The sequence below is a fragment of the Pseudonaja textilis genome, chromosome 1 (genome assembly GCF_049901715.1).
Source record: "Pseudonaja textilis isolate UNSWEBS1 chromosome 1, rPseTex1.2, whole genome shotgun sequence".
In the NCBI taxonomy this organism is placed as follows: domain Eukaryota; kingdom Metazoa; phylum Chordata; class Lepidosauria; order Squamata; family Elapidae; genus Pseudonaja; species Pseudonaja textilis.
Genome location: NC_141990.1, coordinates 107,201,652 through 107,216,379, shown reverse-complemented (window position 1 = coordinate 107,216,379; position 14,728 = coordinate 107,201,652). Strand labels below are relative to the sequence as shown.

Genomic DNA, 14,728 nt, shown 5'->3' with positions numbered 1-14,728 from the left:
TACATTTTTAAAAAGAAAGAAACTCTTCTGACTTTTTTTTATTGAAGCAGAGGTGTTTCATGTCTGGCAGTCTAATTTATGTTTTCCCTTTGGTCTTAAGAAAAATGAAGGGGTTCACTTAAGTCTCTTACAGTTAAGTCTATATAGTTCATGGACATCATAGACTATGTGACATAATGTAAGACAAGTCTTTGCTATCTAATTGTCAATAGGGTACAACAAAATGGCCCAAATATTTCAACATTTATTTTTCTATTTGATTAACAACATTTTTGGTAAAGGCAGTTTTATTTTCAACACAACCATCCATATATATTTTGGATGATATGTTTGATAAAAAAAATCTTATTGGGCCAAATATGTTATTATTTATACTTACATTGAGATAAAATCTGTTATAAATCAGGCTTGATTTCTTGTTACTACTCAGACATGTCCTTGTCTATCACTTCGGTCACCACAAGGAATTGGGAGGAGCCATTTCTTTGACTTCTTCCCAGACATTTCTTATAGAAGTCTATTTTAGTTCATATGACCAACAACCTTCATTAGAAAATCAATTGATTCATATTTGAGTCCTCCAGAACTTTCAGATTGATAATCATAGGCGGTTTATCATCTACTTGTTAAAGATGTCAATAAAATCTGTAACTCCATGTTTGTCACTAGTATTTATTTCAATTCCCTAGACGGTCTCTAAAAATGAGTTTAGATATTGTTCAATTGTTCTTCAGTAAAAACAATCTTACAGAATTCATTTGATTTTGCTGAAATTTCTTCATTTAGAATTTAATTAATTCCCTAGGCATACAGTGGTTTACTAAGTACTAATATTGAAAACATTTTTTGATTTCAAACACAGGTCTGCTAATCAGCTTCTTGATTGGTACCTGCTTATGAAATATTAAAAAAAAAATGTTAACACGTCATGTATATGCTACGGCTTCATTTTGTTTTGAGCAATTTAGTGTGTGTGCCTTTTTATTTCCCTCCTTATGTATGTTTTCATTGTCCTGCATTGTATAGCTTTCAAAGAGAATACTATAGGCAGTTCCCTTGAGCTCATTTGCAGGACTTAATATTTGTTTCAACAATTCCCCCCTTCTTAATGAAGGGTTTTGTTTTGTAATTCTTGACCCGTGACAACTACCCACCCACCCCCCAGTTTTCTTGGCAAGGTTTTTCAGAAGTGGTTTTCATTCTTTCCTACCTCAGGCAAGCGGGGGGACACAGGGGGAGAGAGAGATAGAAAGAAAGATTGAAGTTGGTTTTGTATCCAAGATGAGACTAGAGCATTGGATCCTGGATTATAGGACTCATAGGGAAGAAGGGAAGCAGATTGAAGAAATGAAGGAATGAAGGAATGATTAGCTTGGTGCATTTAACCATTACACTGAGCTGCCTTTCAATTCCCATTTATCTTGATTTAAAAGTTATGGTTGATTATTTGAAAACAAATTTTCAGTTTTATGTCATTCATGTATATTTGCTAATCCCAAACTAGTTGACATTTTGCTGTATTTTCTTTACATGTCCATTCTCTGTCTCTCAGCCTATGTCTGTATAAGAAAGTACTGTGTTACCATTTCCTAGGCAACTTTGTTAAAGCCGAACTGGATTATTATAATAATCTCTATCCAATGCATCATAAATGTTGCATTTTCCTATGTATGCACACACCGTAATGAAGAACCCAGAAAGCATTTGCTTATGTCCCTGTGGCATTTAAATTGAACAATTTTTAGAGAAAACTGGGGTAAATTCCACCTTGGTACAATTAGTTCAATGAGTGGCAGGATAATAGATGAAAAAGTAGTCTGGGTACATGCAATTGATTAATTAACCGTGTTTTGAGTAGTAAAATGAAGAAATGCACCCATCTTTATGGACTGAAATTGATTCATGTAATTTTATTAAAGAGACGTTAGTACTGTAAATGGTTTAAGGAAACAATGATAAGAAGAAGCCAAAAGCAAGCAAATATTAAGTTACACAAGGAAATAGTTAAAGAAAAATGTGGAAAATAAATGTGGAAAAAGTAAAAAAAAATGAATTAACAGTTTGTTATCTCTCAAAATATAATGTGCAGTAATAGCCAAACAACTTCACAAAGAACATGGTTAATTAGACAGGGGAAAGGAAAGGGCAATGACTGTTATTACAAATGAATCACATGGAAACAGGCAAAACACACATAAAAAAAAACATTTTGTAATATGTATTTCATTTTTCAGGCAAATACTGTATATAGGTCAAGCGGGCATAATCAAGCACTGGTCTGAATTCATCTTTCAGCCTATTCAGTAGTGATAAGAGTAGCAAAACATTTTTTCTCTGTATTTATTTGTATGAGCTTTCCATGTGGATTCTCAACCAGTGGCTTTATTCCTTTATGGATAAAGTTGTTCATATCCATTCCAGTTTAATGGCCATGGAGATCTTCAGTCATCCATGTCATGGTTGTCCCAAAGGTTATGTTCAAAAGGGAACTGGACTGGATAAAACTGGACAAAAGTCCATTTGCCTTTTGAACAACACCTTTGAGACATTCTGGTTTAAGCATCCATTGGGCACAACTGAGGAAGATGAGCAGTCAGCAACCTTCATTTCAAGCAGAGGTGATGTGGAAAAAGCCCCCTGTATTATGAACTCTCCTACATCTGCACTGAGTCAACTTACTTAAATACCTTATCAGTACTAATAACAATATTTACTTGTAAATAATATTAAGTTCTAGAAACTTAGAAACTTCTACGTTCTATCTTTGTTGTCTAACCATTTGTAAAACAAATCTCATGTTAAAAAATATTCTTATTTCTCCTTTATCTTTAATGTTAACCTATCCATTTCCACACAGTCTAATATTTTTTTAAATTTTATTTTCACCTGTGTGTATTCATTTCTTGAAGGCAAGAAATTATTATAGTTACCATCCTTCAGTCAAGGGGATCTGTTAGAGGAACACTGTGATGACCTTGGAGAAATTTTGCAATGAACAGAAGCAAAACATCAGCTCAGTGAAGGGAAAAAAGAAAATGTTAAAAAGAAACTTAAAATTGCCCCAGCTTAACTTCCATTGTCTAAGGAGGAGAGAAGGGCAAATTATATTTCATGGTAATTATGATTTTATTAAAATTGGGAACTACCCAGAATTGGTTATGAGGTGTACAGCTATATAAACGTTTCATGAATGAATGAATGAATGAATGAATGAATGAATGAATGAATATTATAGCCTATATGAATGAAGTAGAATTCTAGTGCTTCTTAGGGTGTCTGTTTTCTGATGTGATTTCTCTCAAAGGGCTGATAACTCTTACTAGGACATTGTCATTCTGGGTAGTAGATCCATCATTATGGAACATATTTTCCCAGTATAATGGGATGTGAAAATGACCTTGGGAGACAGGAGGAAGAACCACAGACTAGGCAGCTCTAACGCAAAAGGTATCTATAGGGAGAAAAAAAAGTGGGGAAGCATTTCAGATGGGATCCTCCCTAGTTTCCAAGACAAGAAAAAAAAAAGAGGAGAGAAATATTTTAATCTTGCAAAATTCTGTTAAAGTAACCTTACAATAAGTATAGAGTTAGGACTCACTGTTATGTTAAATGTATGTTTTACTGACAAAGAAATAGACTGGTATAGATCTATTTCAAGCTATTTAGCTCTCATTACCTAGCCATATCCTTCCGGGATTCAAACCCAGAAGAAAAAACACTACTTAGTTATGTTCCTTGTTTGGACTACCTTGAAAGAAGAGATAAGGATCCCATTTCTTGTGTAAATTTACTAGCAGATTACAGGGAAAGAAAAAGTAAAAATTCTCTTGCTAAAATTCAATTTTCATAAAAGTTCTTTTTTCTTTGATTGGTTCTTAACTACAGTGTTCCTGAAAATAGACACACACATAGTTATTTCACATTAAAAAGCACCAAAGAGGAGATTGCAAATTAATATGTTGTTTACGTCCCTACTAGAGTTACTACTAGAGTTATATAGTGATGGATCATAGTGGCTCAAACTTCTCTTTTGATGGATTGATGAGATTTGAATGGTTGTTTTACTGTATTATTTATCAGCTGTTTCATGAAATGAATTATTCTAAACAATTTTCCCCAAAAAAGTCAAAGCGCAGTGTGAAAAGAATAGGTTATAGAGGCATTGCACAAGTGGCTTCGATTCACTTACATTAGGACCCTTTGTGTTCTCCAAGCAGATTTACAGAGATAGTTCCCATTAATATGATAATGTTGTAAGTTTCCCCTTGCATCAGGATAAGAAAATTATGTATCCCAGTATCTGATAATTGGTGCCATTCTAGTGCCTTGCACCTTTCTTCGCAGCAGTACACAGAATGAAAAACAAGTCCTTTTTCCTTATCGAATGTCAACCACTTACATTAATGCCAAATTTATAAGGTGGGATATTTATTAGAAGTACTGGGAGGAGGGGAGGGAAAATATCATTATTATATTAACAGTGGGAAGGCTAATGTCCCTTATGTTTGGTATTAGGAACAAAATTAATTTCTCACAAAGCAATTGCTATATCTTTGGATTAGATCTAAATTAATGAAGATTTATCAACCCAGATATGTTTTATAATGTGGCCTTGTCGTGTTGATTACATTTTTTCCTACTAAAGCTGAAAATAAAACAGTAGAAAAAGAGAAGGGGGAACCACACAGGCTACCATGGGAAAATATGCCATTTATATAGAACAAACTCAAAAGAAACAGAGAGAGTGGTTTAAGCACTATCCTTTGTCATAGGACAGTGGCAGATATTTCCTTTCTTGAATATTGGTAAGCTCAATATGTTGATAAAAGAGCAGTGGTGGCACACTGGTTAGAATGCAGTATTACATGACTTACTGCTCATTTCAGGAGTTCAATTCTGAGTGATTGAAAGTTGACTCAGCCTTCTGTCCTTCCGAGATTGGTAAAATGAGGACCAAGATTGTTGGGGGCAATATGCTGACTCTGTAAACCACTTAGAGAAGTCTGTAAAGTGCTATGAAGCGGCATATAATTCTAAGTGCTATTGCTACTGCTATATGTGAAGGAGGATAGAATAATGAATTACTTTTTGAGAAATCTATTTTCAGGAATCAAAGAATGCCACTGTGATTATGAAATAAGAGGACAGAATATTCTGCTTTCTTTAATAATTACAAAGCTTTACAATCAGCAACCCAAGAATGTTCCCAGGTCCCAATTAGAATGATACTACTTCATTGCAGAGCAATTCACTACATCAGATGCAGTGACAAGATATTTACTTAGACGATTTTAGAAGTGGCTTGACAAATTCTATGAAACATGCAAATTTGCCTCCCAAAATTCACAGAAAATCAAACAATTGCTATTCTTGATGTGTATTTGCTATCTTTAAATTGTGAACAACTAATTTGAATGCAATGTTATAGAGTGCAACAATGGAGGAAAGCTTTTACCCTTAATAGAAATAGCACTTACTTATATACTGCTTCACAGTGCTTTACAGCCTTCTCGTAAGTGCTTTACAGAGCCAGCATATTGTCCCCAACAATCTGGCTCCTCATTTAACTGACTTCAGAAGGATGGCTGAGTCAACCTTGAGCCAGTGAGACTCGAATTGCCTGTTGAGGTAATTCCCCATTAGGAGAATGAGCACACACAGGGTGACGTAGTGAGAGTAGTGAAGAATAACACACAACTAGCACACAGATACACTGTATAGTAAAATGTAGGTTTTTACTTCCAGTAAAATGATTAAGCAAAATTCAACAAATAGTCCAAGTCATTCATGGTTAAACCAGTCAGTTTTCAGTCCAGGGATAATCCAATAACAAAGTCGAATATCATAAACAGTTCAATAACAGACTGACATCAATCCAAGACTAATGATGATCAGCAACAATCAACAGGGAAATGCAGGAATGGCAACACTCTCAAGAAACAACAGAACAACCCAGGTTTCTAGCTCCATCTTATGGCCATTTGAGGAACCACACCCAATTACAATTTTAGCATTCCCTTAAAGAGACAGTATTAAAATGTCTATCCTGGTTTATATATTTTCCAACCCAACTGTTCAGTGACTTACATTCCTAACATGCTCCCCTTTGGGTAGGACAATATATACAACCTTACATTCTAAGTCCAAAATCCTCACAGCAAGCCTTATGCTTTACAGAGCCTTGGGCCTTTGTAAAATGATCTGCGATGTTATTTTCTGACATACAGTATTCCAACTTAATCATCTTACTTTGCACACATTGTCTCACATTTAAATATCTTAAATCTGTGTGTTTTGTTCTTGTCTTTACAACAAGATTTGAAGCCATTTGTATTGCTGATTGGTTGTCTTCATAAACAACAATAGAATCTGTCACATCAATTCCCATATCAATTAATAGTTGCTTATAATAAACTAAATCTGTACATAATAAAGACAAACATGAGAATTCAGCATCCATTGTTGACAAACTTAAATGTTTCTGTCGAAAAGACCTCCATCCAATCAACACCTTTCCTAATAATACTACAGTACCTGATGTAGATTTACCTGTATTTATGTCTGTAGCAAAACTTGCATTGGCATATGCAGTTAGACTTAGTTCATCTTTAGGCTCCAAATACAATGCATAATGCATTGTTTGTTTCAGATATCTTAACACACGTTTAGCAGCTTGCCATGCCTTTCAGTTGGCTCAGCGTTAAATCTAGTTAATTGGTTAACACTGTATGCTATATCTGGCCTTGACTAATTACTGAGATAAGAAAAACTACCAATCAAGGACTGATAAATATTCTTATCAAAAACAGGACTTTGAACATCACTGTGGCTAATCTCCTGGCTCATCGGTGTTTTAGCCGGCTTACAAAGTTCCATTTTAAATTTTTTTAGTAATTGGTTAATTTTATCTGCCTGTGAGCTCTTGTATCCTCCCCTAGTTCTATCTATCTTTAAACCAAGATATTTTTTGATTTCTCCTGTTTTATCTTAAATTTCTTCTCTAACAGTGATATTATTTTAGTAGCTTCTTGTTCAGTTTTGGTGATTAATGCTATGTCATCAGTGAACAATAGCAACAATGACATTATACAATTACTTTCCTTTTTAAATAAACATGGATTAGCCATGTTACAAAACCTATCTTAGTTAATTCCTTAAGTATACACTGGTTCCACTCATATCCTGATTGTTTTAAGCCATAAAGACTCTTTTTCAATCTCCAGCAATCAGTTGTATTATCCTTTTTGATACCTAAAGGTTTCTTTAAATATATAGTGTGTTGCAGCGGTGCATGCAGATATGCCATCTCTACATCTAAATGATTTATAATGTATTTCTTCTTAGCTTCCCACACTAATGCTGCTCATAATGTAGTAGCCTTCAGACTAGGCACAAACACCCCATCATAGTCGTTTGCTGTCTGATTGAACTCTTGTGCTACTAATCTGGCTTTATGGGTAACAGTCCCATCCACACCTGTCTTAAGCTTATCAATTCTTTTTCACCCTATGGCATGTGTACCTGGTGGTAACCTGACATTTTCATATACTTCTAACTTTTTTAACGATTCCAGTTCCTTATCCATTGCTTCCTGCCAAGCAGCCTGATCCTTTGCAGGATACAGTTTTTGTTCATTATAGTTACTTGGAACTGTATTCACTTGGCATACAACACTAGCCTGATATCTATCAGGTGGTCATGTTACACGGGTTGAATGTCTTGGTAATACAGGGCTTACTGGTAGACTCACCTGTTCCACCTGCTCCTATTCTTCTACCTCCTCCTGTGCCTGTTCTTCCTCTGTAATGGCTATTCATGGTTTACTTAATTCATCTTTAGGGACTATTTGGGTGTCAATAATAATATCACTGCTGGATTCCTGTTCCAGTTTATTCCACCCAATGTGCTCAAGAAATTTTGCACTAGCACTACAATAAACATGAGCTGCGCCTTGATCCCAGAATCTAAACAATCTATGGTTGGCCTCATAACCTACAAAAAATAATTTCCTAGCTCTATGTTGCCCTTTCAGTCTTACTTGTGAGGGAATATGCACCCATGCTGGAGCTCCAAATGTGTAGATAACTTAAATGTGGTTTTCTGCCATGCCAACGAGTGAATGGCAATTCTCCAGTTGTTGTGTTAACAACATTGTTTAAAACATGGTTGCTACACATTATGGCTTCACCCCATAGTGTTTCAGGCAAACCTGAATCAGATAACATAGTGTGAGCCATGGCTTGTAACATTTGCCCTCTTCATTCTACAAACAAGTTGTGTTGTGGCCTGTAAGGTGCAGAACATTTATGCTTGACACCAGCCAATTTCAGCATTGTTTGGAATCTATTGTTAACAAACTCAGTCCCATTATCAGTAACTAAAGTAATTACTTTATTCCTCATTTTTCTCTCAGCAAATCTTAGCCAGTTAAAGAAATGTTGGAATGTTTCTGTTTTGTTTTTCATGAGATAGCAGAAAACGTATCATGAGTAATGGTCCATTATACTCAAAACATAGCAGGCACCTCCCAAACTGGGTTTCTTAGCACCAATGATGTCAGCAAACACAACCTCTAAAGGTTCTTTGGTCTTAAACCCATTTAGTCTGTTTGCTGGAGTAACCTTGCTTTTCTCCTAACTACAGGCATTACAGTTTAAATACTTGCTGCAGGGTTTTAATTTTACTCCCTCTGACAGTTCAACACTTTGTTTGAGCATTTTAAAATTTATGTGCCCCAGACGTCTCTGCAGTAAATGTATACATTCGTCATATGGCTTAACATTGTTATAAACTGAGTTAGCCATCTGCAACTGGTCATCATGTAATACATATAAATCATTCTCTAAAGTAGCAGTAAAACTTTTACCCTCTTTCTCTATTATACAGTTATCTCCCCTAAAGGTTACTACATAAACAATATTAACTAAAGCCCTTACTGATAATAAATTAAATTTCAGTTTAGGTACATATAACATAGTTAAATGCTCATTTACACAAGAACAATATACAGTACCTTTACCAGACGCTTTCATCTTCCATCCATTTGCCAATGATACATGTTGCTTACTCATAGACACCTTTACAAACCTCTGTCTATTTTTAGTAATGCACTGCGATGCTCCACTATCAACAACCCACAAATCATGGTTTACAGTTGAATTGCTAAACATAGCTAAATTAACACTCTTCCTAGCCTTTTGGTGATTACCAGTATTCTGTTGTTTTCCCTTCTTACAGAATCTAGCTATATGTCCCCTAGCCCCACAAGAAAAAACATTACCTAACAGTATAGGCAGTTGAACACAAATTCTCTTCTTGTGGTTGTTTCTTTCTCAGTTGGTCCCTATCCAGTCATCTTCTCCTTCCAGTTATGTCAGTCAATGTCAGTTCATCTTTGGTCAGGACTTCCAGTGAAAATATGTCATCACCATAACTTTCATCCAATGAGGAAAGAATGATGTAAACTTGATGCAGCTCTGAAAATATCAGTTCCTTTTCATGTAGCTCCTGAAAAGTTCTTTTCATGAAGTTTAAATGAGCTAACATATCTCCACCTTTCAGAAGGCATGCTCTAAACAGTTTATGTGTAAGATGTGTGCACATTGTCACAAACATAAATCCTCTTCAAATTCTCCCAACACTTAGCAGCAGACTCTTCTCCACGAATATGGGCTAGCTGCTGGTCACTCAGTGTTAGTCCAATTATACAAAGAGCTAGTTCATTAATTTGTTTAAAGTCAGCTAGCTTCTTGGCATCGTCCTCATTTTCTGAATCCCAAGCATTTACATCCGGTGGATCTTGAACTGTATTCCATAACCCTTCTCTACACAGAAGTAGACTGCACTTCATAGATCAGGAAACATAGTTTGTTCCATCCAACCAGGTTATCAGTGATAGACTTGTTGACGGGTTTTGTGCCATCCTTACCAGGACAGTAACCCACAATTAAAAATAAACAGTTTTCTGTATAAGATACTGTGTATTCACACTAACTCTCAGTTATCTGAGCCAGGTATGGTCTGGGCCCACAACCAGTGTTGAGGTAATTCTCCATTAGGAGAATGAGCACACACAGGGAGACGTAATGAGATAAGTGAAGAATAACACACAACCAGCACACAGATACACTGTATAGTAAAATGTAGGTTTTTTACTTCCAGTAAAGCGGTTAAGTCCAAGTCATTCACGGTTAAAACAGTCAGTTTTCAGTCCAGGGACAATCCAATAAAAAAGTCCAGTATCATAAACAGTTCAGTAACAGACTCACATCAATCTAAGACTAACTATGATCAGCAACAATCAACAGGAAAATGCAGGAACAGCAACACTCTCAAGAAACAACAGAACAGAACAACCCAGGTTTCTAGCTCCACCTTATGGTTGTTTGAGGAACCACACCCAATTACAATTTTAGCATACCTTTAAAGAGACAGTCTTAAAATGTCTATCCTGGTTTATATATTTTACAGCCCAACTGTTTGGTGACTTACATTCCTAACACTGCCAAATTACAGGCAGCCAACAGAAGAAGTAGCCTTCAGTGCTGCATTCTAACCACTGCACCACCATGGATCTGCTTGGCCAACATATAACACAAAAAAACTAGACTAGATGTCTCAATGGGCATTTCCATTGTCCAGACATAATCATCAGGACTCTTTGTTTATTTAAGAGGCTCTAACATTATAGTATAACCATAAATGAACTTCTATGTGGATTTATGGAGAAGAACAATTCTAGCAACTAAGAAAAGAAACTTGGAAAAGCTAACATTTTAATTATCATATAAACTTAATATGAGTTCCTCTGGATTAGATATAATAATCCATTCCTTTTTTTTTCATACAGTAGTCAACCAGATACACTACCAGCAGGTCAAGAAAATAGTATTTACAGATACAACCTCAATTGAGCCCAAAATTTCCATAGCTAAGCAAGACAATTGTTAAGTGACTTGCACCCCATTTTACCACTGTTTTAAGAGGATCACTGCAGTTCTTAAGTTAATCATGCTAAGTGAATCTGGTTTCCTGGTTGATTTTGCTTGTCAGAAGCTGGCTTAGAAAGCTACAGGTACTGATCACATGACCCTGGGACACTGCAACTGTCATAAATTCATGCCAGTTGCCAGAACCTAAATTTTGATCATGTGACCATGGAGATGCTGCAACAGTCATATGTGTGAAAATTGAACATCAATCACTTTTTTCAGTACCATGGTAACTTCAAATGGTCACTAAACAAATGATTGCACATTGAGGACTACCTGTATTTACTCTAGTAACTAAATTACCAAGAAATATCCCCAGTTTATTACATTATATCTCATTTAAATGATACATCCAGGTAAAACCAAATTCAAGGCTGAGGACCAATTATTCACAATGGTGAAAAGCTGAGTTTCAAAATCATGTTTCCAAAATTAGGTAATGAACATGGCAGATGATAACAAACATATGCAAAAATGATCCATACCAGACAAAAACTTTGACTTCACACATAATTTACACAAATAAGAAATCTGTGAAATGTAAGAAATAGTACAATGGATATATCAAGCAATATGCAAATTCTATGGAACAAGGGCTATTTGATGCTAAAAATCATTAGGAAGAAGAATCAAAATTAATGCAATAAATATATTTTCAACATCATAATATCTAGCTAGGGTTAGAGAAAAATGCAATCAAATTTATCAGAAAGTTGGAACTTGTATTATGAGCAAAAGATAAAACATTACAGAGTTTTAAATATACATACATACAAATAAGAATAATATAAACATAGAAGGACATGACAGAGATGGGGGCTTTTAAAATGACTCAGTATGCAGCAGCTGAGGACAAAATATTTCTTTACAGAATCCAGAACTGATTGTTTGAATTCACATCACTGCTCACTATTTTTAAATTGCTATAGAAAGATAATTGACAAATCTGTGGAAGAGAAATTGTTCAATAGAAATCAATAGTTATTTGTCAAGATGAGAACTAAATAGGACTTTTGGTTTGGTTTGGAACAGTAAATTAAAACTGAGTAGCAACCAGTCTGCAGCTGGTTACTCAGCTTTCTGAAAATATTTCTTTAGGCAGTGTAAGAGCAAGATACCCTTATTTCTTTAAAAATATGTTTAGGATTTTACCCTCTTTGTTCAATTTTGCTATATGTTGCGCTTCAACATATTTTGATGGAGGCAGAGCCAATCTATGTTGTTTGTGTAGCCAATACTTGCTGTCAAATCTAGTGCAAAAATCTGTAGATATCATTGTTATCCATACAAAGCCCCAGCTTAATTCAGAAATGGTTCCTTCCTTCGGGGTTTTTGAGAACCTATCAACTACTGTCTGTATCTTAGGCCATTTTTTTCCAGAAAAGTATCGTTTTGGTTTGTATTGCCTAAAATAATTCCAAATTAAAGCTATAGTATAGTTTCATCCAGACTAAGGTACTTCAATACTTATGGTGATTTGGGGTGATACAATGATAAGGAAACTTCCTCTCCCTCCAAAATAAATAGAAGCATAACAATCCTTGTCCAAGCCTCAAGATTTACATAATTCATTTTAAGAATAGGCAGGAATGTTCTGTAAGGACACATTTCATGAAATTAGGATGTTCAGTACATATACTGGACCCTGAAACATACACTGGTAACACCTAATCTTAAATTTGATCTATGTTTCTGATTTTTTTTTTAAAAAAAGAGTATTTATTTGTCCATGAAAAAAGTTTTAAATTTGCTATGGTTCTCTTTTTCAGAAGTAGGCACCAGGCAGGGGAGAAAGTCTGTTAATACTGTACATTACAGTTTTAAAAATTCAGGCCATTTTCCTTCCTCTTCCTCTTTCTCTTTTAGTTCATCTTAATAACCTAGTTTTCATTTTCATTTTGTTTTGTTTTATTTAATAATCCTGAAGAACTGACGCCATGAAAACTGCAAGTCATTATTTCCCATAAACTAATTAGATATCCAGGTACGAGTAATGAACAAAAAAATGTCTAAGACAAAATCCTGCTAGTCAACAGGAATGTGAAGAAAGAATTCATTGTGGTTTTTGGTTCATGCAAAACAGATCAACTGGCAATTTTACAAAGGAACACATTTAGAACAAAAACAATAAGAAGAATATTAGATTATATTTTAGGGCATGTTCCATTTCCCCCCTGAAAAGTTTATTTTCTCTCTCTCTCACTCTCTCTTTTTAAATCACACTGTATAAATATAAGAAGAAAAATATTTTTAGACCAATGTCTATAACTTTAAAGCCATACCAAAGATTACAGAGCATCTACTACTTCTTTGACCCTCTTCCATAAAAAATTAGTGACTGGATGAAAACTAGCCTGAGATCCAAGGAAGGGCTGCAGCCAATTGCCTCTGCTCTGCTGGTTCATGACAATATATTGAATATTTAAAATACTGAAATGTAACACTGTAACATGTAACCCTATCAAAGAAAGTGGTAACAGAGAAAGCCAATATCAAATTTGGTTCGGCAAAGGATAAAACATTGCACTAACATTACAGTTAAGGTCCAAAACTGAACTGAATGCCCAATATTTATTTTAAGGAGTGGGATGCAAGGACACAATAGCAGCCAAGTTATTTCTTTAGAAATAACCATGTTGTCTGATTCTTGGAGATTCCCCCCCACTTTTATTTATTACATCTCTCTCTCCCCTTTCATCCAGGACTCAAGGCAGCATATATGATTCTCCTTTCATGTTTCCTGCCATTTTACCTTCAAATTTTCCACTCAAACCAATAAATAATGATGAGATATCAAGTTATCAAAACACACCCATGGAGTTTAGTGTCATTTGAACAGGATTTGAGTATAAGTCTTCATGGTCATGAGCTACCAGATCTAGACTGCCAAGAAATCCTGACAAGCCGTCAACGGCATTAAAGAGATGCAGAATAGTGTTTTTTTTCTGACTAGATTTGAGAGCTTCAGTCCAGAAGAACTTTATCTTACCAGGTGTTATTTTGAGTTACCTTGAAGATCCCTTACTCTCCCTTTTGCAAAGACTTGAACACCTGAGCAATGACTCCAAAGGAAAATCTTAAAGTCAATACCAGCATATAAGCAGAGATGTTTTCTGGTGTGTGTTCGTTTTCTGAAAAAGACAAGGTAGAGAAGATAAAGAATAGTAACAAGCATATTCATATAGAGATGCAAACCTGAATACATTCCAATCAACCAACAAAACAGAAGAAAATGAATGTCTCAAACCAAGTGGGTATTTCAATTACTGTTTTTGCAGCCTATGAAAAATAGTCTAATTGTATAATGATTCCCACTGCCTTTCATTCACTATCCTTTGTTATGACCTGTACTTTGGGTAATGAATGTTGCTACAATGATGCAGGAGATACTGACGTAGCTCTTCCTTTTGTTTGTTTTGTTTCTGTCTGTAAGGTTTTCTTCTTAAAAACTAAATGAAATTGATTGTTTTTTAAGAAAAATAAATAAATAAAATGTGAAAATGAGAGCAATCTACTTATTTTGGAGGCATATGGTAAAAGACCTGATTACTGGTAGGCATAAATGAGCAAGTTTCATAATCAATACCCTATTAAGAGCAATGGAAGATTTCCATGCACTTTTCATGTTTCCAGAAATAAGAAGCTGGAGAAAGCCAGTTTCAAAATTAATGGTGGAAATAATTAAGCCACAGAGCGCAGTTCATTGTTACTTAGGACTGGGAATGTGAGACAATTTT

General features: G+C 35.1%; 1 long non-coding RNA gene across 1 annotated transcript in view; it reads left to right on the top strand.

The window, feature by feature from the left end:
- Positions 1-14,728, top strand: part of LOC148127748 (uncharacterized) — a 133,301-nt gene that overhangs the window by 81,524 nt on the left and 37,049 nt on the right. The window lies entirely within an intron of this gene.